At 41.0% G+C, this 18,500-nt stretch overlaps 1 protein-coding gene across 2 annotated transcripts in view; it reads right to left on the bottom strand.

The window, feature by feature from the left end:
- Positions 1 to 18,500, bottom strand: part of kcnh2b (potassium voltage-gated channel, subfamily H (eag-related), member 2b) — a 292,842-nt gene that overhangs the window by 272,311 nt on the left and 2,031 nt on the right. The gene's annotated exons all lie outside the window — the stretch shown is intronic.

An 18,500-nucleotide genomic window follows, 5' to 3' on the forward strand; every position in this document is an offset into this window, starting at 1 on the left:
GGAGGAGAAAGAGGAGTATGAGGAGGGAGGCAGCGGATGAGGAGAGTGAAGGACAGCGAAGAGGAGGAGGAGAAAGAGGAGGCAGCGGATGAGGAGAGTGAAGGACAGCGAAGAGGAGAAAGAGGAGAAAGAAGAGTATGAGGAGGGAGGCAGCGGATGAGGAGAGTGAAGGACAGCGAAGAGGAGGAGAAAGAGGAGTATGAGGAGGGAGGCAGCGGATGAGGAGAGTGAAGGACAGCGAAGAGGAGGAGGAGAAAGAGGAGTATGAGGAGGGAGGCAGCGGATGAGGAGAGTGAAGGACAGCGAAGAGGAGAAAGAAGAGTATGAGGAGGGAGGCAACGGATGAGGAGGAGAGTGAAGGACAGCGAAGAGGAGGAGGAGAAAGAGGAGTATGAGGAGGGAGGCAGCGGATGAGGAGACTGAAGGACAGCGAAGAGGAGGAGGAGAAAGAGGAGGATGAGGAGGGAGGCAGCGGATGAGGAGGGTGAAGGACAGCGAAGAGGAGGAGGAGAAAGAGGAGTATGAGGAGGGAGGCAGCAGAGGAGGAGGAGAGTGAAAGACAGCGAAGAGGAGGAGAAAGAGGAGTATGAGGGAGGCAGCGGATGGAGGAGGAGAGTGAAGGACAGCGAAGAGGAGGAGGTGAAAGAGGAGTATGAGGAGGGAGGCAGCGGATGAGGAGAGTGAAGGACAGCGAAGAGGAGGAGAAAGAGGAGTATGAGGAGGGAGGCAGCGGAGGAGGAGAGTGAAGAACAGCAAAGAGGAGGAGAAAGAGGAGTATGAGGAGGGAGGCAGCGGATGAGGAGAGTGAAGGACAGCGAAGAGGAGGAGAAAGAGGAGTATGAGGAGGGAGGCAGCGGATGATGGACAAAGTGCTGCCTGTTGGAGCTGAGAGTGGACCACTGATAGAGAAGTGACACTGAGGACTGAAATATACCTTCACTTCCAACTGTGCTGCTTGAGTAGCTTTCCAACTAGTTTATAAACTCAAAACTCAATTCAAACAAATTTTGTTGCCACAGATTTGGTTGCTACTCTTTGTAGTTAGGGCTGGGCGATATGACCAAAATATCATATCATGGTATTTTTCAAATTTTTGACGCTATGATGGTATTTGACGGTATTTTATGTTTTTGATTAATAAAAGTTCTAAATTTGCTTTATGAGTAGTGTGTGACCCTAGGGTGGCAACACATATATTCTAAATTATTCCAATGGGTCTTTCTCAATTCCGATTGTTTTGTAATGTTCAATTCAACTTCAACCTAAAATAATTTCCTGCATTTCTATCAATTTCTGCATTTCCTGCACTCATTTGAGATCATTTCCATGCTGCCACGATATGGGCAAAAATACTAGGCCCTATTTTTAACCAAATGTTGCAATTGCGATTTAGCTAGCCAGCTAACTAGCGATTAGCATTAGTGGTTAACACGATTTAGCTTAATTAACTTGCTAAGAAAATACAAACCATCTGTTTGCAGATGTAAGAAACACAAACTAATATTGTAATTATAGAACGCTTGTGGATTTTCATTAAGATCAAATTGGAAACAACATTGTTGCACGTGCTGCATTGACCATGCAGATTGTATGAATGTGTCTCGTGGTCAAGCAACAACAAATGCGCTCCTTGAGTGACAGGGGGTGGGACTAGGTCTGTGGGCACAGCGAGGCTCCAAACATTCAAATACCGTTATAGAAGGTAAAGTAAAAACCCAAACCGGTCCCTGCATCAATACGGGTATATAGTAAAATACGGTATACCGCCCAGCCCTATTTGTAGTATACATACACTACTCCCTAAATATAACAAAAATAAATAAATGATTGTTTGCTATTACATGGGGAATGACATGCACAGCAGCACCTTGTATTCCACTCAATGTTTAGCAAAGGCAGAGTTACCTAAGAAATCAAGTTTGAGCAACAAACTGACAAGACATTTGTTAAAACACAGCTTGTCTTATCGTTCACACATCCACACAAGTCTTTGTCGAAAATCCTAAAAGGAGCATTTCCATGTACAAATCCCTGTGAGCACTAACATGTGACGTTGATAGGAGCACATCAAACTTGGTGTCAAATGAAAGTTACGAGTCTATATTCTTGAAAAATTAAGTCATACAGTCTATACATTTTTCAACCATTTTCCATCCTTAATATTAGGAATAAGCAAAGGCTTTGATATCTGGCCAAACAGAAGGATAAGGTGTGATAGAAAACGTATAGCAGAAAAAGTATTAAAAGGTATTAGAAATAAATCAAATGTTATTTGTCAAATGCTTTGTAAACAACAGGGGTAGACTAGCAATGAAATGCTAACTTTACGGGTCCTTTTCCAACAATGCAGAGTTAAAGATGAAATAGTGACACGAGGACTGAATACACAGTGAATACCGAATAACAATGACAACAATAATAACAATAACATCAAAGCACAATGTTGACATAAAGACCCCTGCCATCTAATATCAACATTGGAATTATTTGCCTTCTGTAAGTTTAAGAAAGGTTGTTAAGATTTGTCATTCTGCATTTCTAATTTCTCTCCCTCATGAGGACGGAGGATTGTGAAAGTTCACAGAAGTAACAAGTAAAGGTAGACCTACCAATTGGTTAGTGTTTTTACTAATAACAATTTGGTTTATGATTTATTAAGTGATTAAAACACATAATTTTGTTACCAAATCGGTAAAAAAAAACGTTAACAGAACGACTGCAACTGAATTGGCTACAATAGGAATTCATTGTAGTCAAAAACCACAGCTGGGTCACCTGCTACTGTCCTTCCTTCCACTGGCATACTGTTATGTTCAGCTCATAATTGATTTCGTTATCTTTCTGTCGTCATGCGGTCAAACCAAGAGTGTTAAAACAGTCTGAACAACCATTCGCTCTCTCTCCCCATCTCTATTCTCTCCAGTTAATGTCACGTCTCCTGGCTCTTACTGACGCCTACCCATTAGCCCCATCTCTCTCCATTTACTGTAACCAGCCCTCTCACCCACTGAGCAGGGACTGACCCCGGACGTCCATGGACATTGAAATCATAGACATCTGTTTCACAAGTGTGAACAGCAGAATACAGTAGAGCACAGTACAGCACAGCACAGTACATTAAAGAAAACTAGAGTATACTAGAGTATAGGTCAGTACAATACAGTACTGTAATGCAGTTTAGTACAGTACAGTAGAGCACACTAGATTAGAGTACAGTATAATTTACTGTATTGCACTGTACTCTACTGAACTATACTGTACTGAACTCTACTCTACTGTGATGTGCTCTACTGTAATGCACTCTACTGTGCTCTATTGTGATATACTGTGATGTCCAAACTTCTCAAACACAGACTTCAATGATTGGTACAAATTTGGTCTGTAATGTGGGCGGAGAGCATTACAATAATAACCAGTGTGTACAATAATACCCAAACATGCAAAGGAGGATAGTACATAATTCTACCTTTGTGTACCTATTCAGGATACATCACCATGAAAAGAATGACATCCATAATTATGTATTTCTGTATAGTACAGATCAGGGACCCATGATGTCATTCTGTTACCATCATTCTGTTACCAAGTGTTAATCCACTTCACTTACTGTAGTCACATTTTTTCAAACTCGCCATGTCATAGCTGACACCCCATTCTTTCGGCAAACATCTTTAAATCCTAATTCAGAATAGATATTTAACAGCGTTTTGAAAATGTGGTCACACAAAAAACTGAGGGAGATTTTACCATCATTCCGTTACCAAACATCTGCACTGTTCTTCGAGTAAATGTGTTTTTGTAAAATGTTCAGTGGAAATTGTTAGAAGTAGTCCTGCATGGTTTGTTTAACTTTGCAATCAATGGTTTTTGTTTGGCACACTTTTAAAATGAAAGATCTGAGTCATTCTGTTACCGTGGAATTGCCTAAAGACAATCCCAGTGAAAAAACTGAGGAGGAGATACTTCTTGTTACAACGACAACTCCTCATCCGACATCGCACCTGAGAGGTTTCAGATATCTCACTTTACCATTTGACCTCAAATGTGATAATACAATAGAATTAAATCTGTATCACACAAAAAGCACATCATTATCAGAGCAGCTAGCATAGTTAGTACTAAACCGACGCAAGTTCAAGTCAACAATAAAACCTCAACTTCTCATTGAGAGGACCACGATGGAAACAAGTCTCTTCACTTTTTTGGATCCTCACAGTTTTGGTATATTTATCTATTGCCTTGTTTGTCCAACATTTTGCGTATTTAAATTGTCAAATAAAATAAAATAAAACTGACACACTAGCCTAGCTACCCGAGCTATCATTGTGTCGTTTAAAGCTGGACCGCACAAACAAAGGACACTAGGTGATGGACAGGATAGGCTGGAAGCGGAAGTATGGAACTCATTTCACCAGCAGGTGCCATGTTCCCCAGTTGGACGTGCGCCTGGCAGCAGCGGGGGGGTGAAACTGTTAGACCATGACAACCCAGCGGGTTGCTCGTAGAGACTGGGAATGACAGCTAGCAACAGGGACAACACAGTACAGAAGGGAAGAGGCTGAGAGACTCTCTGTGTTGTAGCATGCTCAGACATTTACGAGAGTCAAACGGAGAGAGGGGAAGAGAGGTATAGTAAATAACAGTTTTACAGATGCAGAGATGGAAAGATTGTGTTAATGACTGTCTTGGCTAATGGAGATGATTGGACGGGGTCTAGCCTAAACAAACCGTGTCAGTGTGTCGATATGGCTGGGATCGTACCAAGTTCCACAATTGAGGGTGGGGGAGATGGAAAAAATAACATCAGTGACCCTGCATGCATGGATAATCAGTCCCACTACCGCTAAGTGACTAGGGATCAGGTTGAGGGAACACACCTTATTATAGACACCTATAAATACACAACACCTATCTCTAATCCATGCATAGCCAATGTTCGTGATCCATTTTAGTCATTTAGCAGACGCTCTTATCCTGAGCAATTAGGGTTAAGTGCCTTGCTCAAGGGCAGAACTATTTTTCACCTAGTCGGCTGGGGGATTCAAACCAGCAACCTTTTGGTTACTTGCCCAACGCTCCTAACCGCTAGGCTACCTGCTGCCCCCAGTCTATCGATACACTGGGGGCGGCAGATAGCCAATCTCTCTCTCTCTCTCTTGTTAAGATGCCGTGTGAAGGAACATCAAGGCCCTCTCCTGAACACTGCTCAAAACAGTGGTGTTCAAGTGCCGAATGTACAGTAGCATATGACTTCACATCATTCACACAATTCTGGTTCTCGGTCTACAGACAGCCTGGATTGAGTCAGCTACCTTGGAAGACTGGAAGGAAGGACATTGTCCTCTGGGGAACCATGTGTGGGCCTGGCTAGTTTCCCTGGTGATGGTGTGTTTGTGCCTGGGCTGTAAAGCTTAATGTCCTCCCCAGCTCCCATCTCATACAGTGCAAATTGGAGGCTTCTATCTCATGGGGCCAGGGAGCAATGACTACACAGACAGAGAAAACAAGGTGGCAGGTAGGCTAGTGGTTAGAGAGGCAAGCCAGCAACTGAAGGAATGAATCATTAGGTCTTTTTGTTTTGGGACTGTACATATGTAGCTTGTTTTAGTTCGCAGGTTCAGGAATGGCTGAAGAATTGCAACATTTACCTGGAGCTAACTCTGCAAATAGCACTGCCGGGTGATTTGAAAAGTCAAAGTCAATCGATTGATAATATAATAATACTCTTAGTAAAAATGTTTATCTTTAATTTACAATCTGTTGAAACTATGTGAATAGAAAGGTTCAGAACTTTTGTGAAACATCACAGCACAGTTGAAAAATATATGGCAAATAGAAATCAAAACTGGATGGTCTTCAGAGATAGATGGGAGGAGTTCAGGGTAGCTGAAGGATGATACTAAAAACAAACAAAAGATAAATATTGTAAAATATACTGTTTCCATAAAATGCATATTGTATGTATATGTCACGCCCTGACCTTAGAGAGCCTTTTTATTCTCTATTTTGGCTAGGTCAGGGTGTGACATGGGTGGGTACTCTAGTTTTTTGGATTTCTATGTTGGCCTGGTATGGTTCCCAATCAGAGGCAGCTGTCTATTGTTGTCTCTGATTGGGGGTCATATTTAGGCAGCCTTTTTCCACCTGTTGTGTGTGGGATCTTACTTCTGTGTAGTTGCCTGTGAGCACAGCTTGAACTTCACGGTTGTTTATTATTTATTGTTTTTTTGTGAGTTTCATTGATTAAATCATGTGGAACTCTACGCACGCTGTGCCTTGGTCCATTTATTCAACAAACGATCGTGACAGTATAAGCTGGAAGTAAAAGCCTAATAAGTGTTGTTGTCCATTAGTTTACTCCAATTAAGGGAGGGGTGGTAGGGTTAGGAGAAAAAAATAAAGGAAGATATATTAAAATATATATACACTGAACAAAAATATAAACGCAACATGTAAAGTGTTGGTCCCTTGTTTCATGAGCTGAAATGAAAGATCCCAGGTTCTTCAAAGGGTTCCATACGCACAAAAAGCTTATTTATCTCAAATATGTTTATATCCCTGTTAGTGAGAATTTCTCCTTTGCCAAGATAATCCATCCACCTGACAGGTGTGGCATATCAAGAAGCTTATTAAAGAGGCATGATTATTACACAGGTGCACCTTGTGCTGCATACAATAAAAGGCCGCTCTAAAATGTGCAGTTTTGTCACACAACACTGTTGTTGTGGGGGGTTAAGAGCCTCAGATGTCTCAAGTTTTGAGGGAGTGTGCAATTGCCATGCTGACTGCAGGAATGTCCACCAGAGCTGTTGGCAGAGTATTCATCATTAATTTCTCTACCATAAGCCGCCTCCAACGTTGTTTTAAAGAATTTGGTAATATGTCCAACCGGCCTCACAACCACACACCATGTGTATGGCATCATGTGGGTGAGCAATTTGCTGATGTCAACATTGTAAACAGAGTGCCCTATGGTGGCAGTGGGGTTTTGGTATGGGCAGGCAGGCATAAATTACGGACAATGAACGCAATTGAATTTTATCGATTGTCAATTTGAAATTTGTGAGGCCCATTTTTGGGGGGTATCTGTGACCAACAGATGCATATCTGTATTCTCAGTCATGAAATCCATAGACTAGGGCCTAACAAATGTATTTAAATTGACTGATTTCCTCATGTGAACTGTAACTCAGTAAAATCGTTGAAATTGTTGCATGTTGTGTTAATATTTATGTTCAGTATATATATTTATATATATTTTTTTTAAACAATCTATCTGCAATATTAAAGCTGATCTACCCCCTCTAAATATGGCAGGAAGTGAGCTGGCAACCGGAGCGTTACTGGTAACAAATCCTAGAAGCCATTGACTGCCGTTGTGCCCTTGAGCGAGGCTCTTAACCCCCCACCACAACAGCTCCTCGGGCACCCAGTGTACCTGCCCCCCAACTCCTCTCTAAAAAACCTATATATGTTTGTGTGGCTTTCAGAGGGGTTGGGTTGAAAGTGGAAGACACATTCACAGTTGGACCTTGTATGCAACTGACAAATAAAGCAATCTTTATCTTAAAGTCCCGTTGTCCTAATGAAAGAGGTAATTCAGCTTGAGTTGCCATGGTTAGAATAGGAATCTTTTTTGTTTTAGTGTCTTTACTCGGCTTTGTCCAGGTGGGGTGCAACTGGACAAGAATACAGAGTTTGGGTATAGATGGTTAGTACAGTATGCATTGTTTAGATCATGACTGTATAGCCTAGGAAAATAATGGATGTTGATATTTTGTTGGAAGTCTCAGGATGTCCTATTGTAATGTTAATGGGGTGCTAATCAAACAGGATTTTGCTGTAAATTCCTGTATCTATCAAACTTTGTCCTATGTTTTCATACATCCAAAGTAGTCTTCTGTGGAGATGAGTTCATATCCTATGCCATTGATTGTGTAGATGCAGATCATTGCCTCAAACCCATATGAATGGAAAAACTCAATAAAATAAGGAAATTAGACGGTGCGTATTTCCCATTAATTTCGGGTCTAAGCATATACCAGAACTACACAACTGATGGCAGGGATAAGAACTCCTCTCAAAATAAGACTTTTGAGATCTATAAACATTTGACAATCTTTGGAGTGAACTATCCCTTTATGAATAGATACAGTACATCAAAGTCTTGGCAATGGATGACAGTCAGGCTCCCCACATAGGCAGAGAGAAAAGCCAAGCATCCATCACCAAATGATTAGACAGCAACGTAACCACTAGGACTATTTGATCCACCCTCTCATTTTTCATTTTCAATCCCACCTGGATAAATTTATAACACCAACTCACTCAGGTTGAATAATATAATTCACAGGAGAATTTTACAAGACAAGCATACACTGAGTGTACAAAACATTAGAAACACCTTCCTAATATTGAGTTGCATCCCCCTTTGCCCTCAGGACAGCCTCAATTTGTTGGAGCATGGACTGACTCTATAAGGTGACGAAAGCGTTCCACAGGGATGCTGGCCCATGTTGACTCCAATGCTTCCCACAGTTGTGTCAAGTTGTCTGGATGTTCTTTGGTTGGTGGACCATTCTTTATACATACAGGAAACTGTTGAGTGTGAAAAACCCAGCAGCATTGCAGTTCTTACACACAAACCGGTGAGCCTGGCATCTACTACCATATCCCGTTCAAAGGCACTTAAATATTTTGTCTTGCCCATTCAACCTCTGAATGGCACACATACACAATCCATGTCTAAATTGTCTCGAGGCTTATTAAAAATCCTTCTTTAACCTGTCTCATCCCCTTCATCTACTCATCTACACTGGTTGAAGTGGATATAACAAGTGACATCAATAAGGGATCATAGCTTTCACCTGTATTCACCTGGTCAGTCTACAGTGAACTACATAATTATTGGGACAGTGACAAATTGTTTTTGTGAGAAAGTTACAGACGCACAAATATCATTCCCCCCCAAAATGCTAATCTCCCGTGTTGCTGTAATGGTGAGAGGTTAACAGGTCTTGGGGGTTTGATATTTGTGCATCTGCAACTTTCTTTCCTTTCTGGGGAGGTCCCAATTGCTTAGAAGGCAGCCACAGTGCGCCCTTTATTTAAAGGGGGAGATCAAGCTGATCCTAACTTTTAAAGACCAATTTCGATTTTGTCTTGTTAATCAAAAGTGTTTTCAAACAGTATATTTATATTTTCCAACGGGGCTAAACATTTGGGTGAGATGGTTTTTTCCCGCCTGAGTAGCCTCATTTCACTGCCCAAAAAATGTTTTAACCGTCTAGTGTTCAGTGAAATAACAACACAACGTCAAATACAGGTAGCCTAGTCAAATAATTAACATCCAATCACATTAACCGTTACTCTCTTGCGGGAAACCTTCACTTGCGCAGACATTTAGAAACGAAACATGACAATTTGAAAAATAAGCCACGGGACTTTTTTGAGCGAGAATAAAGACGACTTTCGGGTAGTACGACATGTATAAAAGCAACAGATACCATTAACTTCTTATGGCTGCAGGGGCAGAATTGAGTAGCTTGGATGAAAGGTGCACAAAGGTGCCCAGAGTAAACGGCCTGCTCCTCAGTCATAGTTGCTAATATATGCATATTATTATTAGTATTGGATAGAAAACACTCTGAAGTTTCTAAAACTGTTTGAATTATGTCTGTGAGTATAACAGAACTCATATGGCAGGCAAAAACATGAGAAAAAATCCAAACAGGAAGTGGAAATTCTGAGGCTGGTAGATTTTCAACCAAGCTCCCATTGAAATTACAGCGAGATATGGATGAACTTCCTACAGCTTCCACTAGATGTCAAGAGTCTGTAGAACTTTGTCTGATGACTCTACTGTGAAGGGGGGCCGAAGGAGACAGGAATGAGTCACCACTGGCATGAGGTGACCATTCTTTTACCATGCGCGTGCACATAAGAGGGAACTCCGTTCCATCGCTCATCTGAAGTCAATGTAATTCTCTGGTTGGAACGTTATTCAAGATTTATGTTAAAAACATTCTAAAGATTGATTCAATACATCGTTTGACATGTTTCTACGGACTGTTACGAAACTTTTGGACATTTCGTCAGGTTTTAGTGAACGCGCTTTCCTGACGTTGGATTTGTATACCAAACACGAGACAAAAATAGCTATTTGGACATAAATGATGGACATTACCGAAAAAAAATGAACATTTCTTGTGGAAGTGGGAGTCCTGGGAGGGCATTCCGACAAAGATCAGCAAAGGTAAGTGAAGATTTATAATGCTTTTTATGAGTTTTGTTGACTGCAAAATTTCGACTGGTAACTGTATGGCTTGCTTTTGTGGCTGAATCAATCAATCAATCAATCAATTTTATTTTATATAGTCCTTCGTACATCAGATAATATCTCGAAGTGCTGTACAGAAACCCAGCCTAAAACCCCAAACAGCTAGAATGCAGGTGTAGAAGCACGCTGTTTTCAGATTATTGAATATTGTGTTTTGCCGTAAAGCTTTTTGAAATCTGACACAGCGGTTGCATTAAAGCAAGGCCCCTGAACTCTCGTGTATTTTTTGCATTATGCAATGTATCATGCAGCGACCATGTAATGCTTTTACAACATACAGAAGTGCGCTGGTTATCAAGGGGCAAAGTATTGACACGTTTTTTGGAATTGAGAGACTAGCTTAAAGTTTTCTTTACTGACCATAATTTTCACTTGTCTGACCGCTTGCATTATGACGAGTTTTTCTCGCCTGAATGATCTGAATCTAGGATTACAGGGACTCCACCCAACTATATTCAATGTGTGGGACAAAACTGAGGCTATGATTAAGAAGTTGGAGCTCTTCTCTGTCTGCATTAACAAGGACAACACACAGGTCTTTCCATCATTGTATGACTTTTTGTATGCAAATGAACTCAAGCTTACGGACAATGTCAAATGTTATATAGCGAAGCACCTGAGTGAGCTGGGTGCGCAATCACGCAGGTACTTTCCAGAAACGGACAACACAAACAACTGGATTTGTTATCACTTTCATGCCCTGCCTCCAGTCCACTTACCGATATCTGAACAAGAGAGCCTCATCTAAATTGCAACAAGCCAGAAGCCACTGCCAGATTTCTGGATAGGGCTGCACTCTTGCCTTGGCAAATCGCGCTGTAAGAAACTGATGGCCTTTGCAACCACGTACCTTAGTGAGAGTGGATTCTCAGCCCTCACTAGCATGAAAACTAAATACAGGCACAGAGTGTGTGGAAAATGCTTTAAGACTGAGACTCTCTCCAATACAACCCAACATTGCAGAGTTATGTGCATCCTTTCAAGCACACCCTTCTCATTAATCTGTGGTGAGTTATTCACAATTTTTGATGAACAAATAAGGTTTTATATGTAAGATGGCTAAATAAAGAGCAAAATGAATGATTACTATTATATTATTATTTGTGCCCTGGTCCTATAAGAGCCGGGTTGTGACAAAAACTCACATTCATTCTTATGTTTAATAAATGTATTGTATAGTTTGATGGCAAAAAACAACATTTGAGAGTGCGCTGACCCTTGTGCTAGAGGGGGTATGCAGCTGGAGGTTGAATGTTTGAAGGGGTACAGGACTATAAAAAGTTTGGGAACCACTGCGGTAGTCCATTCCATTCTTGTGGGCCAGCTAAGGAGTATTGGTGTCTCTGAAAGGTATTTGGTCTGGATTGCTAACTACCTCTCTCAAAGAGTGCAGTGTATAAAATTAGAACATCTGCTGTCTCATCCACTGCCTCTCACCAAGGAAGTACCCCAAGGCTTGATCCTAGGCCCCATGCTCTTCTCAATTTACATCAGCAACATAGCTCCGGCAGTAGGAAGCTCTCTCCTCCATTTATATGCAGGTGATACACTTATACTCAGCTGGCTCCTCCACGGATTTTACATTTACATTTACATTTAAGTCATTTAGCAGACGCTCTTATCCAGAGCGACTTACAATTTGGTGCATTCACCTTATGATATCCAGTGGAACAACCACTTTACAATAGTGCATCTAAATCTTATAAGGGGGGGGGTTAGAAGGATTACTTTATCCTCTCCTAGGTATGGTAAAGTCTCCTATCCTAGGTAAACTCTCTACAACAAAGCTTATTTAGTGTCCAACAAGCTTTCTCTGCAATTAACCTTGTTCTGAACACCTCCAAAACAAAGGTCATGTGGTCATGTGGTTTGGCTCTCCCCACCGGTGTGATTACAACCTCATACAAGTACCCGGGAGTATGGCTAGACGGTACACTGTCCTTCTCTCAGCACATATCAAAGCTGCAGGCTAAGGTTAAATCTAGACTTGGTTTCCTCTATCGTAATTGCTCCTATTTCACCCCAGCTGCCAAACTAACCCTGAATCAGACGACCATCCTACCCATGCTAGATTATGGAGACATAATTTATAGATCGGTAGGTAAGGGTGCTCTCGAGCGGCTAGATGTTCTTTACCATTCGGCCATCAGATTTGCCACCAATGCTCCTCATAGGACACATCACTGCACTCTATACTCCTCTGTAAAATGGTCATCTCTGTATACCTGTCGCAAGACCCACTGGTTGACGTTTATTTATAAAGCCCTCTTAGGCCTCACTCCCCCCTATCTGAGATACCTACTGCAGCCCTCATCCTCCACATATAACACCCGTTCTGCCAGTCACATTCTGTTAAAGGTCCCCAAAGCACACACACGCTCCTCTTTTTTCAGTTCGCTGCAGCTAGCGACTGGAACAAGCTGCAAAAAACACTCAAACTGGACAGTTTTATCTCCATCTCTTCCTTCAGAGACTCAATCATGGACACTCTTACTGACAGCTGTGGCTGCTTCGCGTGATGTATTGTTGTCTCTAGCTTCATGCCCTTTGTGCTGTTGTCTGTGCGCAATAATGTTTGTACCATGTTTTGTGCTGCTACCATGCTGTGCTGCTGCCATGTTGTGTTGCTACCACGTTGTTGTCATGTTGTGTTGCTGCCATGCTGTGTTGTTGTCTTAGGTCTCTCTTTATGTAGTGTTGTGGTGTCTCTCTTGTCATGATGTGTGTTTTGTCCTATTATTATTTATTTTATTTATTTAACCTTTATTTAACTAGGCAAGTCAGTTAAGAACACATTCTTATTTACAATGATGGCCTACACCGGCCAAACCCATTTGATGCTGGGCCAATTGTGCGCCACCCTATGGAACTCACAATCACAGACAGTTGTGATACAGCCTGGATTCGAACCAGGGTGGCTGTAGTGACGCCTCCAGCACTGAGGTGCAGTGCTTTAGACCCCTTTATTATTTTCCAATTTTTTAAATCCCAGCCCACGTCCCCGCATGAAGCCTTTTGCCATTTGGTAGGCCATAATTGTAAATAATAATTTGTTCTTAACTGACTTGCCCAGTTAAATAAAGTTTCAATTAAAAGAAAATCAATTTTTTTAAATCCCGATTCATTCAGGATTATCCGTAATCATGGTAGCATCCACATTAATGTTTATTTACAATACAAAGTGACTCCAAAATGACACAATACATGATTTATCATTTGTATAATCTGAAAAAAAAGAAAAAGAAAAATCAAACGCATCCAAGAAATGTGTAGTCATATGCTTGATGTAGTCATTGCGTGCTACGAATATGGGACCAAATAACTAACTTTTTACTACCTTAATAAACATATTGCTATTTATTTTGAAATAACACAAATGGAATCATCTAATAACCATAAAAGTGTTAACTTCTTTGGGCTGCAGGGGCAGTATTGAGTAGCCTTGATAAAAGGTGCCCATTTCAAACGGCCTCGTACTCAATTCTTGCTCGTACAATATGCATATTAGTATTATTATTGGATAGAAAACACTCTCTAGTTTCTAAAACCGTTTGAATTATATCTGTGAGTAAAACAGAACTCCTTTTGCAGCAAACTTCCTGACAAGAAGTGGAAAATCTGAAATCGATGCTCTGTTCTAGGGCCTGCCTATAAATGTGCTTGATATGTATTAGTATACATGCACTTCATACGCCTTCCACTAGATGTCAACAGGCAGTGAGAGAAGAAATGGAGTGTATAACTTGATCTGAGGTCGAATAAGAGCTCTTGGCATGACGTGACACCAATTTCCTGTTTTCTGGAAGGCGCGAGAAGGACCGGGTATTGCCTTCTGAAAAGCTGTCGTTATAGACGGCTAATATCTCCGGCTTTGATTTTATTTGATAAATGTGACAATATCATCGTAAAGTATGTTTTTTCAATATTGTTTTATTAGATTATTGAAATTTTTTCGGGACGTTAGGGGTGTTGCGTTGTCTGCGTTTGTTCACGAAGGAGAGCTTCGCGCCACTTTGCTAGCTTTCCGTGCTAATTGACTGGAGAAGAGGACATTCTAAAACCAAACAACGATTGTTCCCGACAAAGGACCCCTTGTACAACATTCTGATGGAAGATCATCAAAAGTAGGACCCATTTTATGATGTTATTTCATATATCTGTCGAACATGTGTACTATTAGTTTGCGCCCAGATTTTGGGCACTCTCTCGCCATAACGTAAGCTGCATCTCGTAATGAAGTTATTTTTAGAATTCTAACACGGCGATTGCATTAAGAACTAGTGTATCTATCATTTCCTATTCAACATGTATTTTTTAGTAACGTTTATGAATAGTTATTTGGTCAGAATAGATGAGTGTCATAAAAATATCCGGACATTCTGGGAAAAATATGCTACGTTAGCACAATGTATAACCACTGATTTCAGCTCTAAATATGCACATTTTTGAACAAAACATAAGTGTATGTATAACCTGATGTTATAGGACTGTCATCTGATGAAGCTTATCAAGGTTAGTCAAAAATTATATATCTTTTGCTGGTTTGTTACGATCGCTATCTTTTGCTGCTGGTAAATGGCTTGTGTTTCTGGCTATTGTGGTAAGCTAATATAATGCTATATTGTGTTTTCGCTGTAAAACACTTAAGAAATCGGAAATATTGGCTGGATTCACAAGATACTTGTCTTTCATTTGCTGTACACCATGTATTTTTCAGAAATGTTTTATGATGAGTATTTAGGTATTTCACGTTGGTGTCTGTAATTACTCTGGCTGCTTCGATGCTATTTGTGACGGTAGATGTGATGGTAGCTGCAATGTAAAACTGATTTATACCTCAAATATGCACATTTTTCGAACAAAACATAGATTTATTGTAGAACATGTTATAAGACTGTCATCTGATGAAGTTGTTTCTTGGTTAGTTTGGTTGGTTCTTGGTTAGTTAGTTTGGTTTTGTGCATGCTACCTGTGCTGTAAAAAATGTCTGTCCTTTTTTGTATTTGGTGGTGAACTAACATAAATATACGTGGTGTTTTCGATGTAAAACTGAAAAAAATCGGGCATGTTGGCTGGATTCACAAGATGTTTATCTTTCATTTGGAGTATTGGACTTGTTAATGTGTGAAAGTTAAATATTTCTAAAAAATATATTTTGAATTTCGCGCCCTGCACTTGAGCTGGCTGTTGTCATAAGTGTACCGACATCGGGCTTGCAGACATAAGAAGTTATTAAACAAATCCAAATATTTGAGATTCTTCAAATAGCCACCCTTTGCCTTGATGACAGCTTTGCACAATCTTGGAATTCTTTCAACCAGCTCCAATTTGCATACTGCCCCAATAGGTCCACTGACGATGCAATCGCCATCACACTGCCCTATCCCATCTGGACATAAGGAATACCTATGTAAGAATGCTGTTCATTGACTACAGCTCAGCATTTAACACCATAGTACCATCCAAACTTGTCATTAAGCTCGTGACCCTGGGTCTCAACCCCGCTCTGTGCAACTGGGTCCTGGACTTTCTGTCAGGCCGCCCCCAGGTGGTGAAGGTAGGAAACAACATCTCCTCCCCGCTGATCCTCAACACTGGGGCCCCACAAGGGTGCGTGCTCAGCCCCCTCCTGTACTCCCTGTTCACCCATGACTGTGTGGCCACGCACGCCTCCAACTCAATCATCAAGTTTGCAGACGACACTACAGTGGTAGGCTTCATTAACAACAACGACGAGACGGCCTACAGGGAGGAGGTGAGGGCCCTCGGAGTGTGGTGTCAGGAAAATAACCTCTCACTCAACGTCAAAAAAATAAAGGAGATTATCGTGGACTTCAGGAAACAGCAGAGGGAGCACCCCTCCATCCACATCGACGGGACAGTAGTGGAGAAGGTGGAAAGTTTTAAGTTCCTCGGTGTACACATCACGGACAAACTGAATTGTTGTTACCTACCCTCACCACCTGGGGGCGGCCCGTCAGGAAGTCCAGGACCCAGTTGCACAGGGCGGAGTCGAGACCCAGGGTCTCGAGCTTGATGACGAGTTTGGAGGGTACTATGGTGTTAAATGCTGAGCTGTAGTCGATGAACAGCATTCTCACATAGGTATTCCTCTTGTCCAGATGGGTTAGGGCAGTGTGCAGTGTGGTTGCGATTGCGTAACAATAACAAAAGTCAACATTGACCAAGATAATGTTAAGCTTTAGGAACATGCAGCAGCTTCTTGAGGTGCCTAGGGATCATTCATTTTTCAGTAATCTAGTGAGTTATCCATGCCTAGCAACTATTGGCATGGAACACTGTCAATGCACAATAGGAAGAAAACGTCAATGATTCCCCTTTAGCAGGCACCAGACGTGTGCAAACTGGGCTCTGGGTCCATGCAGACTGAGAATATTACTATGCGCTTAACAGGAATTAGACATAGGCTACTGTAATAGAAAAGGCATGTATTCATCATTTTGTAAGGTTCAAGGGCAACTGTAAATTTGGAAAGTGTTTCCTATGATAAAATCCTGCTTATTGGTCTATTCTCTGCATCCGACTTGCCCTTTTCAGTCAAGTGTATGAGGAGGAGGATACTATGTAGGAGCACAAAGAAAAGAGGCATACAAGGCTAGGTGGTTTGTGTCTGAGTGGACAACACCATCAGGCTGCTCTTGCTGAGGCCAAAGGTGCTAGATGCTGGTTGCTGATTCCTGTTCACTTTTTACTCCTCTGACTCACATCCGATTTGTATTCAAATTCTCTCTCTCTCTCTCTGCCCTGATTAATGTGAATTTCCCTAAGGCAGTGCTGTGGTGACTGTTCGTGACACCAGTGTTTACCACCTCTCCATCAGCCATGCTTGGGAAGCAAGTCACATCTATGGGACAATTTAGAAATGGATAAACATGGCCATTTGCATCAAAGGTAGCACCGCAGGCCATTGAGGTCCATTGAAGCTTGCCAAAACTTTGCAAAACTAAAATACAGACATCAAGGGTCAGAAAGCTCATGGCTCCAATCAGATGACATGTTTTACTTTTTAAATTAAACAGTCAACTATTAAATGTGCAAAATGCAGAAATTACTCTGCCATTTCCTGGTTGCTAAAATTCAAATAATTCGTCTAAATTTCAGTTTATGTGACAAAACCAGCAAGTTAGTATTTGGAATCATTGTACCATCTAAACTGTCATGAAATATATTTTCAATAACCAGAAATATTGTATTTTCAGCTGTTTGAAGCTGGTGTACAAAACCGGAAGTACAAGACACAAAAACAATACTTAAGAACGGTAAGCATAGAAATAACGCACATAGAACAGATCTACTGCTTCTTAGACTTGCTTTCATACGTATAAAAGTCACACCGTAAAAAAAAAATCACAACAGCTGTAATGGAAACAGGAGGTTTCGTTACAATTTTATAAATGCAGACAGATCATTTGTTTGTGTCTGTAAAATTAATTATGCAAGAAATGGTGGTGGAAACGTCTTTATGTGTAAACATTTATATAATAACCATCATATCGAAGTAAACTTGGAGTCACGCGATGATATGGTGTGTGGTCTTCCCTCTACGACTCAGGAAGGCATGCAGTTTACTAGGCTACAGATGAAATAACTTATGATGGGTGGTGAAAGGGCACGGTGATCTTGATGCTCCTTTCCAAGAAATATCGAGGGTCTGATTCTGTTGACATGATGATCGATGTTTGGCTGCCGTTTGACAAATAAAAATATTCTTATCCATAATAATCTCATCATGTAGACTAGCCTACTACCCGCACAGCCTACCCACATTTGCTATTTAACACAACAGTTGCTGTGACAAATGGAAACACATTGAACTTAAAAATGTTCTTCAGTACATGAAAGCTTAAGCGAAAAAGTAAATTTTGTTTGCACTACTTCATCACGCACTGATTTGTATCCACAACAAGTCTGTTTGGTGGAAACACACCACTGGTGGGAAAATGCTACATTTTCTTTACGCATATTTTAGAATATTCCCATGAAAATTTGTCTCCAATTGGATGGAAACCTAGCTAGTGAGAATGACAGATCTATAACTAACATTTCTATATTTTGTCAGGTTGCACAAAAAGTTACATATTGCAGCTTTAAAACAATAAATATGGGGCTTGTTTTGTGAGCACAATTGTTGATCATTAAC

Source organism: Salvelinus fontinalis, chromosome 7 (assembly GCF_029448725.1).
Source record: "Salvelinus fontinalis isolate EN_2023a chromosome 7, ASM2944872v1, whole genome shotgun sequence".
NCBI classification, from domain to species: domain Eukaryota; kingdom Metazoa; phylum Chordata; class Actinopteri; order Salmoniformes; family Salmonidae; genus Salvelinus; species Salvelinus fontinalis.